This window comes from Larus michahellis, chromosome 8 (genome assembly GCF_964199755.1).
Source record: "Larus michahellis chromosome 8, bLarMic1.1, whole genome shotgun sequence".
In the NCBI taxonomy this organism is placed as follows: Eukaryota; Metazoa; Chordata; class Aves; order Charadriiformes; family Laridae; genus Larus; species Larus michahellis.
This window is the reverse complement of record NC_133903.1, coordinates 55,671,299-55,687,720: the sequence shown is the minus strand read 5'-3', so window position 1 is coordinate 55,687,720 and position 16,422 is coordinate 55,671,299. Positions and strand designations below refer to the sequence as shown.

Below are 16,422 nucleotides of genomic sequence, written 5' to 3'. Positions count from 1 at the left end.
TAATGCAGAAGGTGCAGTTTCCAGTGGGAATAAGCATGAACGTGTAGGCATGGCACAAAATCATTATATCTGATTGCAGGTTAAGACTCACGTCATCATAGTAAAAGCTTCATTCTTGAGCTAACAGAATTCAGACATCCTGAGTATTTTGTTCTATTGATAAAGGTTTGTACTGAGCTAATGAAGAATGAGTGGGCAGAGGTAATTAATGTCCAAAATGGGCCTATTTAAAAAAGAAATATTGAGAAAATGCGTGAAAACCCTCGATGTTGCAAAACCTGAAGACACCACGCACAGATGTGTTATTCCAAGGGGGAGAAAGAAATGCTCGACTTTACTGGTGAAAGCCAGGAAAGAAAACTGTGAGGGGGGTGAGCCCCTGGCCCAGGTTGCCCAGAGAAGCTGTGGCTGCCCCATCCCTGGAGGGGTTCAAGGCCAGGTTGGACGGGGCTTGGAGCAACCTGGGCTGGTGGGAGGTGTCCCTGCCCAGGGCAGGGGGTGCCACTGGGTGGCCTTTAAGGTCCCTTCCAGCCCAAACCGTTCTGTCATTCTAAACCACCTGGCACTAGTGAGGGCTGGCTGGTGGGCAGGCAGGGCTGCAGCAGCGGGTCCAGCACCACACGCGGTCCCAGCGATGCTGGGGCACCGAGCAAACACCCCAGCGCACACCTCCTGCGAGGGCTGAGCCCTGCGGTACGTGCTCGATACCAGTTTTCAGATCAGTAATTCCGTAAGCTGTAGACATGAGCGTTCTTCCTGCAGCTCAGCCCCAAACGGGGGTGTTTAACCCTTCATCTCCTTGCAGAAAAGCAGTGTGTGCTAGATCGCTGGTAGCCGTATCATTTAAATTGGAAAGATGGATTAAAATTAGCCTGTTCAAGCTGAGATTAAATCCCAGCAGGAGACTGGAAGGAGACTCATCTCCGGCCCACACCGTCCCACTCCAGCTCAGGCATCTGCCTTCTCCAGCCCAAGGCACGATGCAGTTTCTGAAACTTCTCCCCTTGCTCTCTCTGCTTTCGCTGAGCTCCAGCAGGAATCCGGCTCCTTCCTTCCTTCGTGTAAGGGATGGGGCCGGCTCCGAGTTTTCAGGTTAGGAAACCTTTCCGCAAATGTGTTGATGTACTTGGAACTGGACGATGGCCAAGAAACCAATCAGTGCCGGGGCGCGCAGGACTGCGTGCTATCTGTCTGCCAGCCGCCGGCAGCGTCTGGAAAAGATCAAGATTACGGACCCGGGGTGGGAGACAAACAACGGGTATTCCCTTTATATCACTCAGCCAGAATAAAATGTGACACGCTATATTAATAACCTGGCGTCACCCAGCAAAACATCTGACCAAGGGGAACATAAAATGCCACGCAGATAGCGAGGGCCTGATGGCAAGTCATGTGAAGAGCAAACAAGATAGCTGGGCGGCAGGAGATGCAACCGGGAACAAAACCCTAATGTCAAGCCCTTTTGTGCTCAGCAGAGTCAGCCCTAAATGGTTTGTGATTTTCACTTTCTGCCAAGGTACTGCTTTAATTGGGCAAGGGAGACTGTGCCATGTATTCAAGAAGAGAGCGGGGAGGAAAACGGCATGTGCCAGGCTGAGAAGCCATGGGGATGTCACCCTGCTTAAGTGCAAGGATTTGTTACTGGCTGGAACTCATCTTATGCATTATGGCTCTTTACTATTGTAAGAAATGTTCTCTGTGACTTAATCTAACAACGCAACCTTTTGTGCGCGGGCTGTTAGCCAGCCACACACGGAAACCAAATTCTGTCTAAATTTACACCCACGGGCTCCACTAGTCTCGGTAAGCGGAGCCAGAATTACCTCCCGTGCCTTTCCATTTCCTTGGGTGGGGTGGGAGCAAAAAGCCACCGACCATTGAGACAGCCCGAGAACATGACCATGGTGGATCTCATCCCCGCTGTGACTCTCCTGCATGCTGGCCCGGTGGCTTGGTGGCCGCATGGAGCCAGCGGCACCATCCCAACTACGCACTGCTGTGATGGAGCAAAGTCCTCTACGAGAGCAGGGGCTGAAACCTTCTGGCTGTCCCCAAGACATCAAAAGTTGGCCTAACTCCTAAATTACAGCGGCGACCCACATGGCTTCTCGAGCAAATCTGTGACGTAGAAAATGTGAGCGAGCATAACCGAGCTGCTTATTGACTTGAATTTAATAGATCAGCTAATAAACCCCGGTACTTCGTTGCAGAAGTGCCATCCTAGCAATGCTCCTTCCCAGACCCTTGTAGCAGCTCCATAATCATCTGAATAGTGGCTTTAGCACTTGAACCGCTTCCCAGCATAAAGGCGGTTCAATAGCCGCATTCAGGCCTAGAGGAGCTGGACTGGCTGCGCTCTCTCTTCACAAGAGTAGGAAATTCTTGCTGCAGTCTAAGAAAGAAAAATCACTTAGCACAAATAAGGTCTTTTTTTAAAACCACTGATTAAATAGATATTCACAAGCTCGAGCACAATAGCTTTGATGGAGCCATTGCAACCTATTACATAAATCCTCATTCATGCCCATGAGAGCTTTTCCTTTTCTTTTTTAATAACAGAAGAGAAAATGCTGCCACGTAAAAGGTATTAAATCGCATAAAAACGCATGACTGGTAAGTTCATGACTTAAAACTCAGAGAAGCAAAAAGACAGAGGGTTTGGGCTGGAAATCTCAGCTGCCGCTCGGTCCCCAGCTGCGAGCCCGCAGGAGCCGTGCTGTGGCCTTGGCTCACCCGCACCAGAGCTGCAGAATTACACCTCTTCCCAAGAAGAGGATTTAATGGCAGGGTTTATTTACGGATGCACAGGAGTGCTGACAAGGAAGGCAAAGCGTTATGTGAGGGGGCTGGTCGATAATTGATAGGACGAGAGGTAACGGTTTCAAACTGAAAGAGGAGGGATTTAGATTGGATATCAGGAAGAAATTGTTGGCTGTGAGGGGGGTGAGCCCCTGGCCCAGGTTGCCCAGAGAAGCTGTGGCTGCCCCATCCCTGGAGGGGTTCAAGGCCAGGTTGGACGGGGCTTGGAGCAACCTGGGCTGGTGGGAGGTGTCCCTGCCCAGGGCAGGGGGTGCCACTGGGTGGCCTTTAAGGTCCCTTCCCACCCAAACCAGTCTGTGATTCTGTGATAATTAGAAACTCTGTCCCTTATTCTACAGATATTCCTCCTCTGCGTATACACTGCTAGAGCCCCAGCACCTTCCAGCCATGCATTAATCAACGCGGCTAACGTTCGTTAGCAGCCCACTATTTACGCTTCCACGTACTGTTGTATTAACATGTCAGACCTGATTGAAGGCAATACTTTTGCTAGAGCTTTGGCAATTTGCTTTGTTTCCTCCCAGAGAACGGATTCTTTTGCCAGAATCCACTTCTTAAACACATCTAATCTGAAATAAATATATAATATTGCATCGGTCATCAGCTGACCTCATTAGCTGGGCTTGCTCTACTGGAGCTAAAACTGCTCTGGGAAAGCAGCAGTAAGTGTAGAGTTTAGTAAAATGGTTTTTAAAACACTGTATAGTTTTACTGCAGTAAAGCAAAAGGCGGTCAGCTTGTTCTTCCAGACTCCACTCCAAACAATTTACTATCTTTATAGCTGAAAAAAAAAAAAAAACAAAGTAGGCAGCTTTTTGTGATTTGAGTGGAACTAGGACATTCAATACGGTCCTGCTTCAAAACTTCACTCACAGATGTCTGTTCCTTCAGCTAATATTTATTCTCCAGATTTTCAAGAAAGCCCTTTTATGCGCTCTCCACAGCTAGGTACAGACACAGCATCTCCTCCGCTGCCACTTTCCTCCAGTAAATCTCTGTTCTCACAAGCGTCTTGAACTGCAAACAGACAAAAATCAAGCTGCAACCAAGCGGACAACACTGGCCCTACCAAGGAGGTCACAAGGGACTTGACAACTTGACCCAACACCAGGACTCAAACCAGAAGGCAGTATCCTTGTTGAGACATCACAAAGAAGCACATTGTTCTCAAGAGATCTGTAACGTCAGGAGCAGACAAAGTGTAATGAAGAAGTTCTTAACCCTGACTTTCTTCTCTTGCCTGGACATCAGAGCTCTGCAGCCAGGTGGCCCTAGGGGAGGTGGAGAGGCACGTGCCAGAGGGGCTTGGTGACACGGGACAGCCAAGCACGATGCTCCCTGGACCTGTGGGGCATCCTCTCTGCCTTGCTTCTTGCAAGAAAAGGACTAGTTTGTACCTGCCCAGTGGTGGGCATCCCTCCAAATGTTGGGCAGTCTGTACACGTCCACACAGTGGTCCTTCACAACCAGGCAGGACGCAGCTGCTTCTCTTGGATTTGCTGACCCAAGCCACTCCACTGGGACAGGCTGCGGTCCCCACTTCACACTCACTGGCCGTCGATGTGGCCAGCACGCAGAACCAACCACTTCTCTTCTGCGCCTCACCATCAGAAAGGGTTAACAAGAAACGTTTGTTTAGGAGACCAACAGACTCTCGGGCCCAAAACTGGACCCAGATCACGAGTAAGACACACACTGAACCTCTCTGGGTGCTCAGCCTTTCTCTGCTCTGCTTTACAAGGCACAACACAGCTGGTAAAACCAGGAATTTAGCTTACTGATGTCACCCTCCGTGTGAATTCATTCCTTTTCCTCGTGATGTCACCCAGCTCCAACACCCCCTGCCCTTTTGCCGGAGTCGGGAACTGTTGATGTGTGCGGGGATTCTCGCTTTAGCTGAAGTGGAGATGATTTATAAGAAATCCCTGACGGCACTTCCTCCAGCTGGCTTCAATCTCTTTCCCGTGGTGTTTTTATGGTAAAGCTTCTCCGGGGCTCAGCCCGCTGCCCCCCCGCCCCCACTCCCACCCTGCACAAGATGCTCCCGAGGCAGAGCAATGCAAGTTTTCCATGGGAAAACTGAGCTGAGCTGGCCCATCTCGGGGTCTCAGGCGAGCAGCCGACACTGAGCCATTGATCCCACAGCCACAGTCCGTGTGTTGGGTAAAGGGCTTGCAGCTGGGATGGCTCCTGAAGGACCAAGAGCCAGGAACACGGACTGCGGACTCTGAGGCCATCGGGAGTGGGACAGACTCAGCACTTCAGCGGGCAGTTCACCTCACCCAGTATCTAAGTCACCCCCACCCGAGCCAAAACCCTGTCCCACGTAATAGGATGGGAGAAATTACATGGCAGAGTAACATTCAGGTCCAGAAATCTGGAAGAAACTTGTTTGGTCCCCAAGCCCAGTCCTCTGCTGACACTACACCAGACACTCTTCTCCATAGACTTACCAAGCTTTCTCCTGAGTCCTTGGTTCCTTCAGATCTCTAGCACATCTCCCCAGCTGCCCCGACGGAGATGCCCCGTGGTGCTGCACACCAACGGGCACCACTCCACCACAGGGTCTCACCACCAGCATCCCGGCTGGACCACGAACGCTCACCAGGGAGACCTCACACCCACTGCAAAGCCGTACGGGGCTCACGGCTTGTAATTATCCTGGTCAGCACGCTGGCTCTCCTCCTCAGCCGTTTCCAGCTAATGAGTTTCCAGTGTAGAGCCGAAGCTTTTCTTATTAATCCCCACGTACGTGAGGCTTATGCTCCTTATTGCTGAACTTCACCAAGGCCAGGCAATCCCTCCAGTGCTGCACCACCGCCGGCATACAGAAGATCAAAAGATGGAATCCACACAAACACAGCCATGAAAATATTGCAGATGAGACGTTGGATTTATCCCTGAGAAACCCCATTGCTAACTTCCTCCAGCCTACGAGCTGACCTTGCCGTACCACCGACCTCCCCTGCAGCTCATTCCCTATCCACCGCGCAGCTCTCGCCGCAGTCCACACCGCCAGCTCGCATCTCGCCGTGTCACATACGGCACCACACTGAATGCTCTAGGACAGAAATCTGACGCATTTACTTGATCTGGGGAAAAAATTCATTGTCTAATTAGAAACACCTATTAGAACTGGGAACGATGTACCTAAGACAGACCCATTTCACCACTGCCTTCACATTCTTAATTAACCTCTCCTTCGAAACTAATCGCTAAACCATCTTTAAATGCCTATTCCTATGCTAAGGAAGTGACAAAAATTGAACAGAAATGCCAAAATACAGCATATAAGAGAGATTAAAACAAAATTATACATGATCAGTATAAAAATAACAGACTTTTATAAGATAACTGAACAATATAATGTGATGTAGAGCTTTTCAAGAGCCTTGCTGGCTTGCCCTTTGTGTAACTTTTGAAATTCTCACGCTGCGTCGAGTTTATAGTTCAGTTCTAAGGAATAGATTACAAATAGAAAGACGTAACTTTTTTTCTCTTTCTAAATAGAGATTAAATCCAAGAAGTATTTATCTAACGCCTCAGAAACCCAAAAGAGTTGGGCCTCTTCGGAGCGCACAGTTCAGCGACGCACACACCGCAGTTTAACGGAGCCGTATTTCCCCGCTTTAGGCTTTTCTGGATGCCAAGGCGCCGGCGCACGTTTCCATTAAGCATCACAGCAGAGGATCAGCCGCCCCCACGTGCCGCGGTGCTGACGGCAGCTCATCGCCTGCACCGGCAGCCGGGCGGAAGGGGTGGCAGCAGGGACATGACTTCCCCGGGCACCCACCGAGAGCCACAGCCTTACTTCTCCAACATTAATTATCGTATTATACATTTATATGAAGAATGCAAGCATCTGGGAAGCAGTAGGCAGCTGCTGAAGAGAGGGCAGGCTCCTCCAATTAACAGAGCTGTGTCAAGGCTCTTTCAAGGCTCCTTCCTCCGTGCTGTGAAAGGGGAATTTGGGGGCCAAATTCTGCAGGTTCATTGACTCGGTGCCCTGCTGGCACCCAGCAGACCCGCTGGCTCTGGCTCCGCTCCCCACAGCACTGGTGGCAAGATCCAACAGGTTTATTTCTTTGTCTTATTAATCTACAGCCTTTGGATCACTGCAAAATATATTCAGTACCAAATACACCAACCCTACATGGAAACTGCTTCATGCTCCGCCTTGTCTCTGGTCAGATTATGCCAGAATGCCCCAGATCCGCTCCTGCGGGTGACACAGCTGCCGATAACGTTATGGTTGGGAAGGTCCCCATCTACACACCAAGATGTACTTCTTGGATATGCTGTGGCTCAGCTCACAAAGGGATTTCAACTGGGGACAAACATGAAAGCATCTTCTGTTCCCATAGGTACCGACAAGAACATGGGCGGCTTTGAAGTCTTTTGTAAGGCTTTTTTTTTTTTTTTTTTCCTCCACTCTTTTCAGCTCTAGGCAAAGACCAAAAAAATAACCTCAATGCTATGGCAACCTTCCATGGACAAACTTGTCACCTACCTACAAATAAACAAGTGTACGTCAACATTCCAGGTGGGCAGAAACAGTGGTGGGAATATGACTTAAGTGTGCAGAGATGAAGATCTTTTGACCCTGATGCTGCACCCTACACATCAACGCACAACAAGGCGGAGACAATCTCCTGGTGTTCAAGAGCCACAAGCGAAGCACAAGGATTCAGGCTTAGAAACACGGCAGGGACTCAAAACGTTACCCAAGTGAATTCTGATGTCTTGGTTTCCTTTCACCTAAAGTCATTGCTAACAGGCTCTAGCTGACGTGACCAGACTCTGTAGAAACAGGGCCCGTTCCAGAAGATGGCACCTGCTAGTGCTCCTCTTGCAGATGGCAGAGGCAGATGCTCCTCTTGTCCAGAAAGCTAAGAAGGATGGCTGTTCTCTTGATGCTTCTCAGCCATTCCAGATATGTTCCCAAAGAGGAAAGATTTCAGACTCCTTGGTGCCGAGGGCTGGAGAACATCGTGAAGTGTATCTGGAGCTTTCTCCAGTGGCACCAGGAGGACTCAGCAGCACTGAGCTGCTGAAGCCGCTGGGGTGAGGTGGCCCACACAGAGATGAGCACAGCAGACCCACAGCTAGCAGAGAACAGTAGGTCTGAAAAAAAAAACCAAACCTGAAATTTTAATTCTGAATACATTTTTCGTGTTGATTTCCTCTGTTGATGTAAATCATGACACGTGAGGCACTGCTGAATCACGTCTTTGCAGAGGTAAGGGTGAGCCCCCAGAAATTCAATACAGCCACGTTGGCATGTGCAGGTAGGAGACGAAGGAGCCATCTGAAAGGGTAAACCAGGATGTCCTGCACCCAGGATACGGGAACATCCAGGCACAGCAACGCTTTGATGGACTGAGAGCTTAAGGAGGTGACCTTCTAGAATAGGTACGGGGCTACCCCATGATTTCTGGCGATGCAGAACACAAAAACAAATATCGCGCTGTAGAAGCGGGGTGCGAGTTGGTGTAAAACAGCAAGACAGATCAGTATTCACACAGTGCTAGAAAGGGGTCCACCAGGCTGGGAACGCTGCCCAAGAGCTCCAGTCTGGGTCCAAGGGCTGCGGCTGGGGCCAGCAGCGTCCCCGAGCTCCCCCTGCCAGGCTCCCACGACACCCAGGTCGTGCCGGGGGCCTCTGAGAGGGTTTAACACCCGCTTTCCTTTATTTCAGGAGAAAGATCTTGCCAACAACCTGCCTCTTGCTTTTGCAGAGCAGAGATGTGGCTTTTTCTTGGACAAACAGGGAGGGAGCAGCACGCGGCAGCGAAGGCTGTTTATGAAAACAAGTACCAGCTCGGGGAGGACTTGGGTGTCAGCTCCCTCAAAGCTTGTGGACCTCCTCATCCCTCTCCGGGGAGAGCTGGCAGTTCGGGGGCGATGAGGACAACTCCTCCAGCAGTGACGGAGTCAGCCCTCCTCCCACCCAAGGAACAACCAGCCGTGGACCCCTACATGGAATCTCCCCTCCTACCAGTTCCCAAGACTGCATGATTCTAACCACAAATATTTGTTTATAAACTCACAAACCAGCGAATGATGCGCTGAAGAGTTTTGCAAAAAGAGGTGAAGTTTGTGCAACAACATCTAGAGAGCCGTACGATTGATAAAGTCAAATAAAATGAATACAAACAAGGTAAGATTTAATCTCTCAGTTCTTTAGAGCATTAAGTCATTCTGAGGACTTCATTTTAGAATACACAAGTGTTCTGAGAATATTTCGTAATTACAAACCAATAAGAAAAATCGTCAAGGAGGAATAATTACATAATTTCTAGATGAACTCACAGCTTAGAAGAGCAGTAATAAATAGCTCCTCGTATCATTGCTGTTGCTGCGGCTGATGACTCACCACTGTTACTGGGATCATATCCCAGAATAGTCATGCTACTCCGTGCGCTGCATACAAAATTAGCCATGAGGGGCTTACTATTAAATGAAACAGATTTGGGGTTTTAGGATTCGTGTGGTCATATCATAAAAACAAAAGCTGTTAAACGCTTTAGTTGAACGCGGTGAATTTCAGAGGCCGAACCCGAAGGTATCTGCTCTCCATCGGACAGAGTTAGCGCCGGCGCCTGCTGACTGCCGGCGTTTTCCGGTAAGGATTCCATCCCACACCCTTCTGGCAGGACAACCCCCTTACACACAGCAGCTCAAACATGCCGTCTCGAGAGGAAAACACACACAGTTTCACAGGAATATAAGGGAACAAGTAGGGTCATCGGACAGCTTATCAAAAAGACAGAGATCTTATTAAAATATACATGCCTTACCAGCTAAAGCAGAAGGGTGTCTCAGTTTGACAGAGCTGAACTCAAAACGCGTAACGAAGTGGTATGAAACATTAGAAACGTCCTGCAATCAGGCTGCCCTATGAGCCCCCAAGAAACCTGCTGGAAACACACACAGCCCCCTCTAATAAATACTTAATCACGCGTAGGTGGTGTCTGCGCTAACGTGCCACACCTGGCGTTTGTGTGCCGCCTGCAGTGAGTTCCAGCAGCCTTTGGGAACTGCCGGGCAGGATCCCAGGTGAGCCATGCAGGAGAGCGACAGCACGGGAGGACAAAGGACGGGCTCCCCCCACCCGACTTCCCAACCTCATTCCCAAACGCGTTCTCTTCTTTCATCCTCCGGTGTGGATGCACCGTACGTCTGCATCCTTCACCTTCACAACGTCTTTACTGGAACGAACATCAGGAACATCCCAAGTTTACTTTTTGGCTGAATGACACCCTCTCCTCGTGCACTATAAAATGATCTGGTACCTGACACAACTGAAAACACTTTTTTTTTTTTTTTTTCAGTCTGCAAGCAACGTCCAGCCCTCGGCATCCACTGAAACATTATCAACATGCTGCCACCTCAGGGCTTCTCATCTTTTTTTACGTGAACCGCACCTTCAGGTTTTGCCAGCCACTAATTCTTCAGGCTTTCCTCTTAGGATGTTAGCTAGCTCACGTTGGTGTCTTAAACCTCCAGACAAGCGCACGAAATCACAGAAAATCTTGTCTTTGCAGCAATCGCGCCCCAGCCAGATAACTGAAGCGGCGCCCCAACGCTTGCTTTATAGCAGGCTCCCACTTACGTGTTCTCATAAGCACAAGCAGGTCCCTGCCCGGTGGGGACGTGTCCCCTGCTCCCCCCAGAGCAGCCCCATGGCCAGCACCTCCAGGCTCATCTCACCCGCAGCGCAAGCTCCTTCCCAAAAAGCTCACGGGTAAAGCAGCTCGTGTTCCTGGAGCCGGGGCGCAAAACATGGAAAACCATTGAAATGACATGTTTGGGTTTTTCAAACTAGGTTGGAGTTTCTCTGAGATCAAGCAGCACCTTGTCCACCCATCTCCCGCGGGTCACCCGGGAGCAGCCGCTGCATCGCGCTCGGTCGGCCTCGTTTTCTGCTTTAAACCCTGAACTCCTAATAACGGCTGTGACTTCCTTGGAAATACGTCAGCTGCTGCCCTAGATACCGGCTCTGCTACGCCAAACACTCTCTTCCAGACTGCGCGGTGACGACCAGCTTATTGCTCGTGTTATTCTCAGCATCTTTCAGGTCGTCCTCATTTCGCCTTTCCTGCCAGCCCACCCAGAGCAGCACCGCGCTGCGCCCACCCTGCCCAGCTCCCTCTCCTTCTCTTTCACCGACACGCAGGAAAGCCAGCATTTATTTGTCATTTTTTCAGCCTTTGGACGATGAGGGTTTTGCTCATTTCTCCGCAGATATTAGTTCCTCCAGGCCGGGTACTAACAGGCTCCTCAGGCAGCCCATCCTTGTAGGATCTGACTGATGCTCCCTGGACCACCCACTCCCATCTTCAGCTAACAGCCAGTTTTCTGCCCATATGATACCTCTCCCCTTATGAGAGTCAACCCGAATACTCAAAGTTGTATTTCATGCTCTCCTAAACGCCTAATATATACTGTCTATCAAACGCGGTTCCTCTCCTAATTCTCTTCCTTCTATAAACAAACCCACCAATTGCATATGCTGCGTTTCGCTCGTGCCCGTGCTTTTGACAGTGGGCCAAACCATGGAAATCAAAAGAGCTTCTGAGCGAGGGTAGGCAGTGCATTATACGCTTCTTTAAATGTGGCAAATCTGCTTTTAATAGGCTTTTAACGATGACAGATTTTAATCTTGTGGAAGCAATTGTCTAGACTACTACCTGTCAATTGTTACAAACACGGACTATATTTGCTTTTTCCAGTCTCCTGCTTCTTTTTGGACTCTTATCCCAAATCTGCATTACTTAAGTCATCAAATAACGCATTTGTTCTGTTAGTTTATATTCTCGACCTATCATGTTTGATCCACGGCTTCTAAAATTATTTTATAATGGAATCGGGCTCTTTGGATTAATTCAGTTCACTGTCATTTCACTCCACCTATGGCCTTCACCTAAGAAAACATACGAATATACCTCAGGTTCACACGTCCTCCGGCTTTCAGGGACTAGCTCCTCGAGAAAACCTTAGCAGCACCGCTCTTTCACGTTGAACAGCAACCGCGGGGGCACAGCACGTGGCATTGCATCGAGGGCCCCCCAGTCCCTGCCGCAGATGCTGCGGAAATGCAGCTCCAGATGCTCTGGAAAGCCAAGGGGGAGGCTGAAGGGCATCTTCTTCATACCAAAGTCCACATCTGACACTCGGATTCCAAACACAAGTTTCCTGCTGATATATAATCCAGGTAAACGCATAAACAGAAAGAAAAAGGAAATATGGGAAGTCTCCCATCATAAAAGAGGAATCAGGAGAGTTTTTAGAAAGTTTCAGAATTATGTTAACCGCTATAGAATTAGCTGGTTTATTTTTTTCTTGTTACTGCTCACGTTAGTTGTTAAACTCTATTTGGAGGTAACACCCACACACAGTCGGTATCAACGCCTCGGAGGGAGACACGCAGCAAAAATTGTTGAAAACTTCCCGTCGCAAAGAGCTGGGTGCAGCGCGATGGCGCAGCCCGGCCGGGCTCGACTCCCTCAGGGGGAAATTTGCCTGGAAAGTTCCTGCAAAGTCTATTGAGCTGTTTTCAAGAATAAAATTATGGAAAACACGTCCTGCCCGCAATAACAAATGGTCTGTCAGAAGCTGGCTGGAGGTTGCTGGGTTTGATTTTTTTTTTTTTTAATTTTTTTTTCCTCTTTTCTGGTTCGGGCTATTGCTTTACACTTTTAATTTTAAACTTGGCAAGAGTGCCCGGCCGGTGTTAGTCAGGGATCAGCCTTTCCCCGAGACAAACATTCACAGTTGACTCACTGATGGTCTTTGGAAAGCAAACCTTCGCACACACGCGCTAATTGGAGCCTTTTTAGCGCCGCTCTGTCAAGCAGTCCCAAAGGCGACCGGCACCGCAGCCCCGGTGGCACCCAGCCGCCCAGCCATGGAGCCAGACGCCGCCTCCAAAAGCAAAACGAGGTGAGAAACTCCCTTAAAAAATAGGTGGTAACAAAACTAGGGACTGTTACAACACGTGCGTATGGCGCATGACCTTGTGCGCGTGCCACACATGACCTTGGCGCAGGATGCTTTGGGTTCTCGGTGCAGGAATACCGCTGCGGAGATGCCACCGCGGGGGCTCTGCTCCCCGAGCCACCGCGCCGCGCGGCACCGGGCGATGCACAAACGGCTCCCGGCCTTTCTAAGAAGTTCTGGGGCTTTTACCGCTCTTGTATCCTAGCAGGCTTAGGAATGCGGATTCTTGTTTCTAAAGCTTCATCGGGATTTCCTTCATAAACCTCTTTTACCGAGGTTAATAACTGGGATAAAGATTTCTTTTAGCTGCAAACTTACTGGGGCATTCAGGCAACCCCTGGGCAGTTACCTGTGACAGTGAACAACACAACGAAAAACGGGCTGGAAATCTGGATCCTGCAGAAGGAATGAGAGACATTTTGGGTTCCCACGGACCTGGGTTTTGTTATATACAAAGAATTCTAGAAGCTGAGTGTTTTTTTTTTTTTATTTTTTTTTCCAAACATGCCCTCCCACAGCTTGCGATGGACAGTTTGGCCATGCTGAGAACAGCTCGGCGTTACCAATGAACTGGCCCCTACAATTCACCCCCTTTGCTGATGGGAAAAGTGATAAAAACTATTCCAGGGGCCATGAGATGTTCCCCTCGAGTTATTTCTGCTCAAGTTGCTTCTGCGCAGAATAAAGCCAGGTGCGGAGGAGCACCCTTACCGACACGATGCCCGGAGCAGGACGGACGGACGGAATGATGGGCGCTGGGCACTGCCCTCGGCTCCCCAGGTCCAAAGCTCAGCCTGAGCTTAACCCCGAGAACTAAAGCAGTATTTTCCCATAGGCAGTCCCGCCATCCCGTCCATCCTGGTCAGCATTGGGTAACACAGATTTGGAATTATATTTGGTATTTATTCCTCATTTAGATGAGATTCCTCAGAAGGATGTTTCAAAGGAAATAAGGTGTGATTAAAAATCTTTCTCCCCACATTGCAAACCCAAACCTATAATCATTATCCATGATTTCCACTGGTTGTGTTCTGGGAAACTCTGGATTACAGCAGATTTATGGCAGCGTCCGGCTGCCAGGAGAGGAGAGCCATCTCCGACCGTGCCTCTGGTTCGCAGAGAGCCGGCTTTCCTCCATCATTTTGAGGGCAACCATATACAAAAGAAAAGACCCTGAAGCTTCTAATGCAGAACACAAAAAGACACCATTCCACGTAATATAACAATGCCGACAGCATGTTTGGTTTTGATGAGTGTTGTAAAATTGTGTTCTAAACTGTCTGAACTACAGTAAAAAAAAAGCTGTTGAAGAAGAAGAGAGCACCCACCTGCGCCGAGGCACGGGCATTTCTCAGCAAGGCAATCTCCTAATGAGCCACGCTTCGTTTCAGCAGATCTATCTGACACAGCGGCAGCATCACAGACCTCATGAAACTACAGCTGGTCTGTGCAGACACCCGGCAAAAATTATTCAAATGCTGCACGATGGCACACCATTCATAATAAGCAGCTCCGGGCAGAGCAGGGTGTGTGCAGCAGGTAAACAACAGCAGGTCTTCTCCTGCGCCCCCCCTCCAGCCCCCCCGTTCTCCCCACAGTCTTTGTTCAATCCATCGCACCCGATCCCTGACGCTTATTACGATTGCGGGTTTATTTCTTTAAACACTAACAAGATAAAGGATGTGACAATAGAACACAACAGGAAAGGTTTTCCGGGAGAAAAAAACTCATTTTTATTCTCGTGAATTAGCTGCCAGGGATGCCCCCCTGTAAACGCATACCGCTCCGGCGGGAGAGCTCGCGCACCCCCGGGCACCCAGCCCGTGTCCCAGCCTGGCCTCAGGACACGGCAGGCAGCGACTTCTCGGAAATGTCACTCTCTTGCCCCCAGAGCCCTCGTTTGCATCTTTAGAATCACTTTGCGATGCTGCGGCCGCTTTGTTAAAAACGCTTCTCTACATTTAGCTACGAAAACGGTAAAAAAAAACCCGAAACAATTCTTAAAAAGAGAAGGATTCCTGACGCCCAAAAAAACCCCAGCAGCGCCTGCCACTGCTGCGCGAGGAATCAGCCGTCCTGGTTTTTCATTATTTCCTTTCTCTGCAAGATTACTAGACAGACCGGGCTGGTTTGAAACCTCCCGGTGACGTCAATGGGGGAGCGAAACGCGAGCCCCGTGAGCCGGCGGCTCCTCGCAGGGCGACGGCGCAGGCAGCTCCATCCATCACGCGCCCGGCACCGCAGAGCCGCTTCGGCCTTTGCCACGGCAAACGCTCCCCCTTCGACGGGGAGAAGAGTCTCTTTCTTGTTCACGACAATGAACAATGAAAACGGCATTGAAAACCGCAGACAGCAAATGTACTGAAGCGCTAGAGCTCTTCACTAAATTCTGGAAGTTTAATTTTTTTTTTGGAAGAAAAAACAAAATTCCAAAGTAACAAAATTGTTGCTTGGCTTATAAAGGGATTTAGTAATCATTTTACAGGATATGTTCCCCCCCTTCCCTGATTACTTGCATGGTTCTGCTGCTTTTTTATGCAGCGCTTACTAGAAATTCTACGAAATAAAATGACTGCAAGCCTTTAATAGCAGTTTCTTTTTTAGCTTTTTTTTTTAAGGAAAGCATATGAAAATGTGTTAATACCATCAATCTAACTGTTAAAAATGAAAACACGCTCAATAAGAAATCACCCCGTGCTATTTGATCTTGATGAATTACTGCTGTACGCTGTGAAGCCGCATGCGCTCATTTCACAGCAGCTGCGGTTCACGAAGGAATCGTCCCAGTTCCTCCAGCCCTTCTCGGCCGAGGTATTAAATCTGGCTGCATGAGCACGGTACGGCACGGCGCCGCCCTGCACCGCGCTCGTCTGAAGAGCCAGACACCATCTCCAACGCCACCACGGGGCACGTGAGCGGGAGATGCTGGGAGGAACGGGTATCGCTGGTGGAAACATGGTGGTGACCAGGATGAGGTCTTCCCCTCCCCTAGTTGGGAGGGGGGTATCATGTAGGAAGAAATAAAACTGTCTTAACTCTCTGTAGCGCTATTAAAAATAATCTCTCAAGTTTATACGCACTGGTGATGAGGGAAGTACGAGAATCAGAGACGCAGAAGCACACTTAGAGGCTGAAGAGCAGGGAAGCTAATCAGCAGGCCTTTGGAGCGCCCAATGGTACCCCCCCTCATGAGGGTGAAGACCACTGCCTTCCCCTGTAAAAGCAGTCAAGGAGAACCTGGACTCGCACAAGAAAGTCGTCACGTCCTGGTCATCTCTGGATGCCACCTAAAGCAAAAGGTGTTCTCTGGAGACCCACCAAAGCCAGGCTGGGGAGCAGCATCTGCTGAGCTACCAGGGCAGCTCCTCCATCCAGGCTCCCCCCGGTCTGCGGAGGGGACGGACACAGCAAGGGGGGTCTGCATCGAGTAAGGACCGAGACCTCTGCGTCTTAGACGAGTCAACAAGGAGGAGGAGGAGGAGACTCAAAAAATAACTTCACGTGCATGACAGATAGAGACATACATGAACTTGGCTCAAAAGTTTCCCATCCAAAGAAAGTCACACAGATTATTTCGCTGGAAGTCAAGATAATTAATGT

General features: G+C 49.5%; 1 protein-coding gene and 1 long non-coding RNA gene across 7 annotated transcripts in view; one reads left to right on the top strand and one right to left on the bottom strand.

Annotated features, from left to right (window-relative positions):
- The window catches only part of PDE4B (phosphodiesterase 4B), a 219,712-nt gene that overhangs the window by 75,244 nt on the left and 128,046 nt on the right, over positions 1 to 16,422 (bottom strand). The gene's annotated exons all lie outside the window — the stretch shown is intronic.
- Positions 6,956 to 13,801, top strand: LOC141747674 (uncharacterized). The gene is made up of 2 exons (XR_012588797.1): positions 6,956 to 9,445; positions 10,155 to 13,801. It is a non-coding gene; the product is annotated as an uncharacterized LOC141747674 (long non-coding RNA).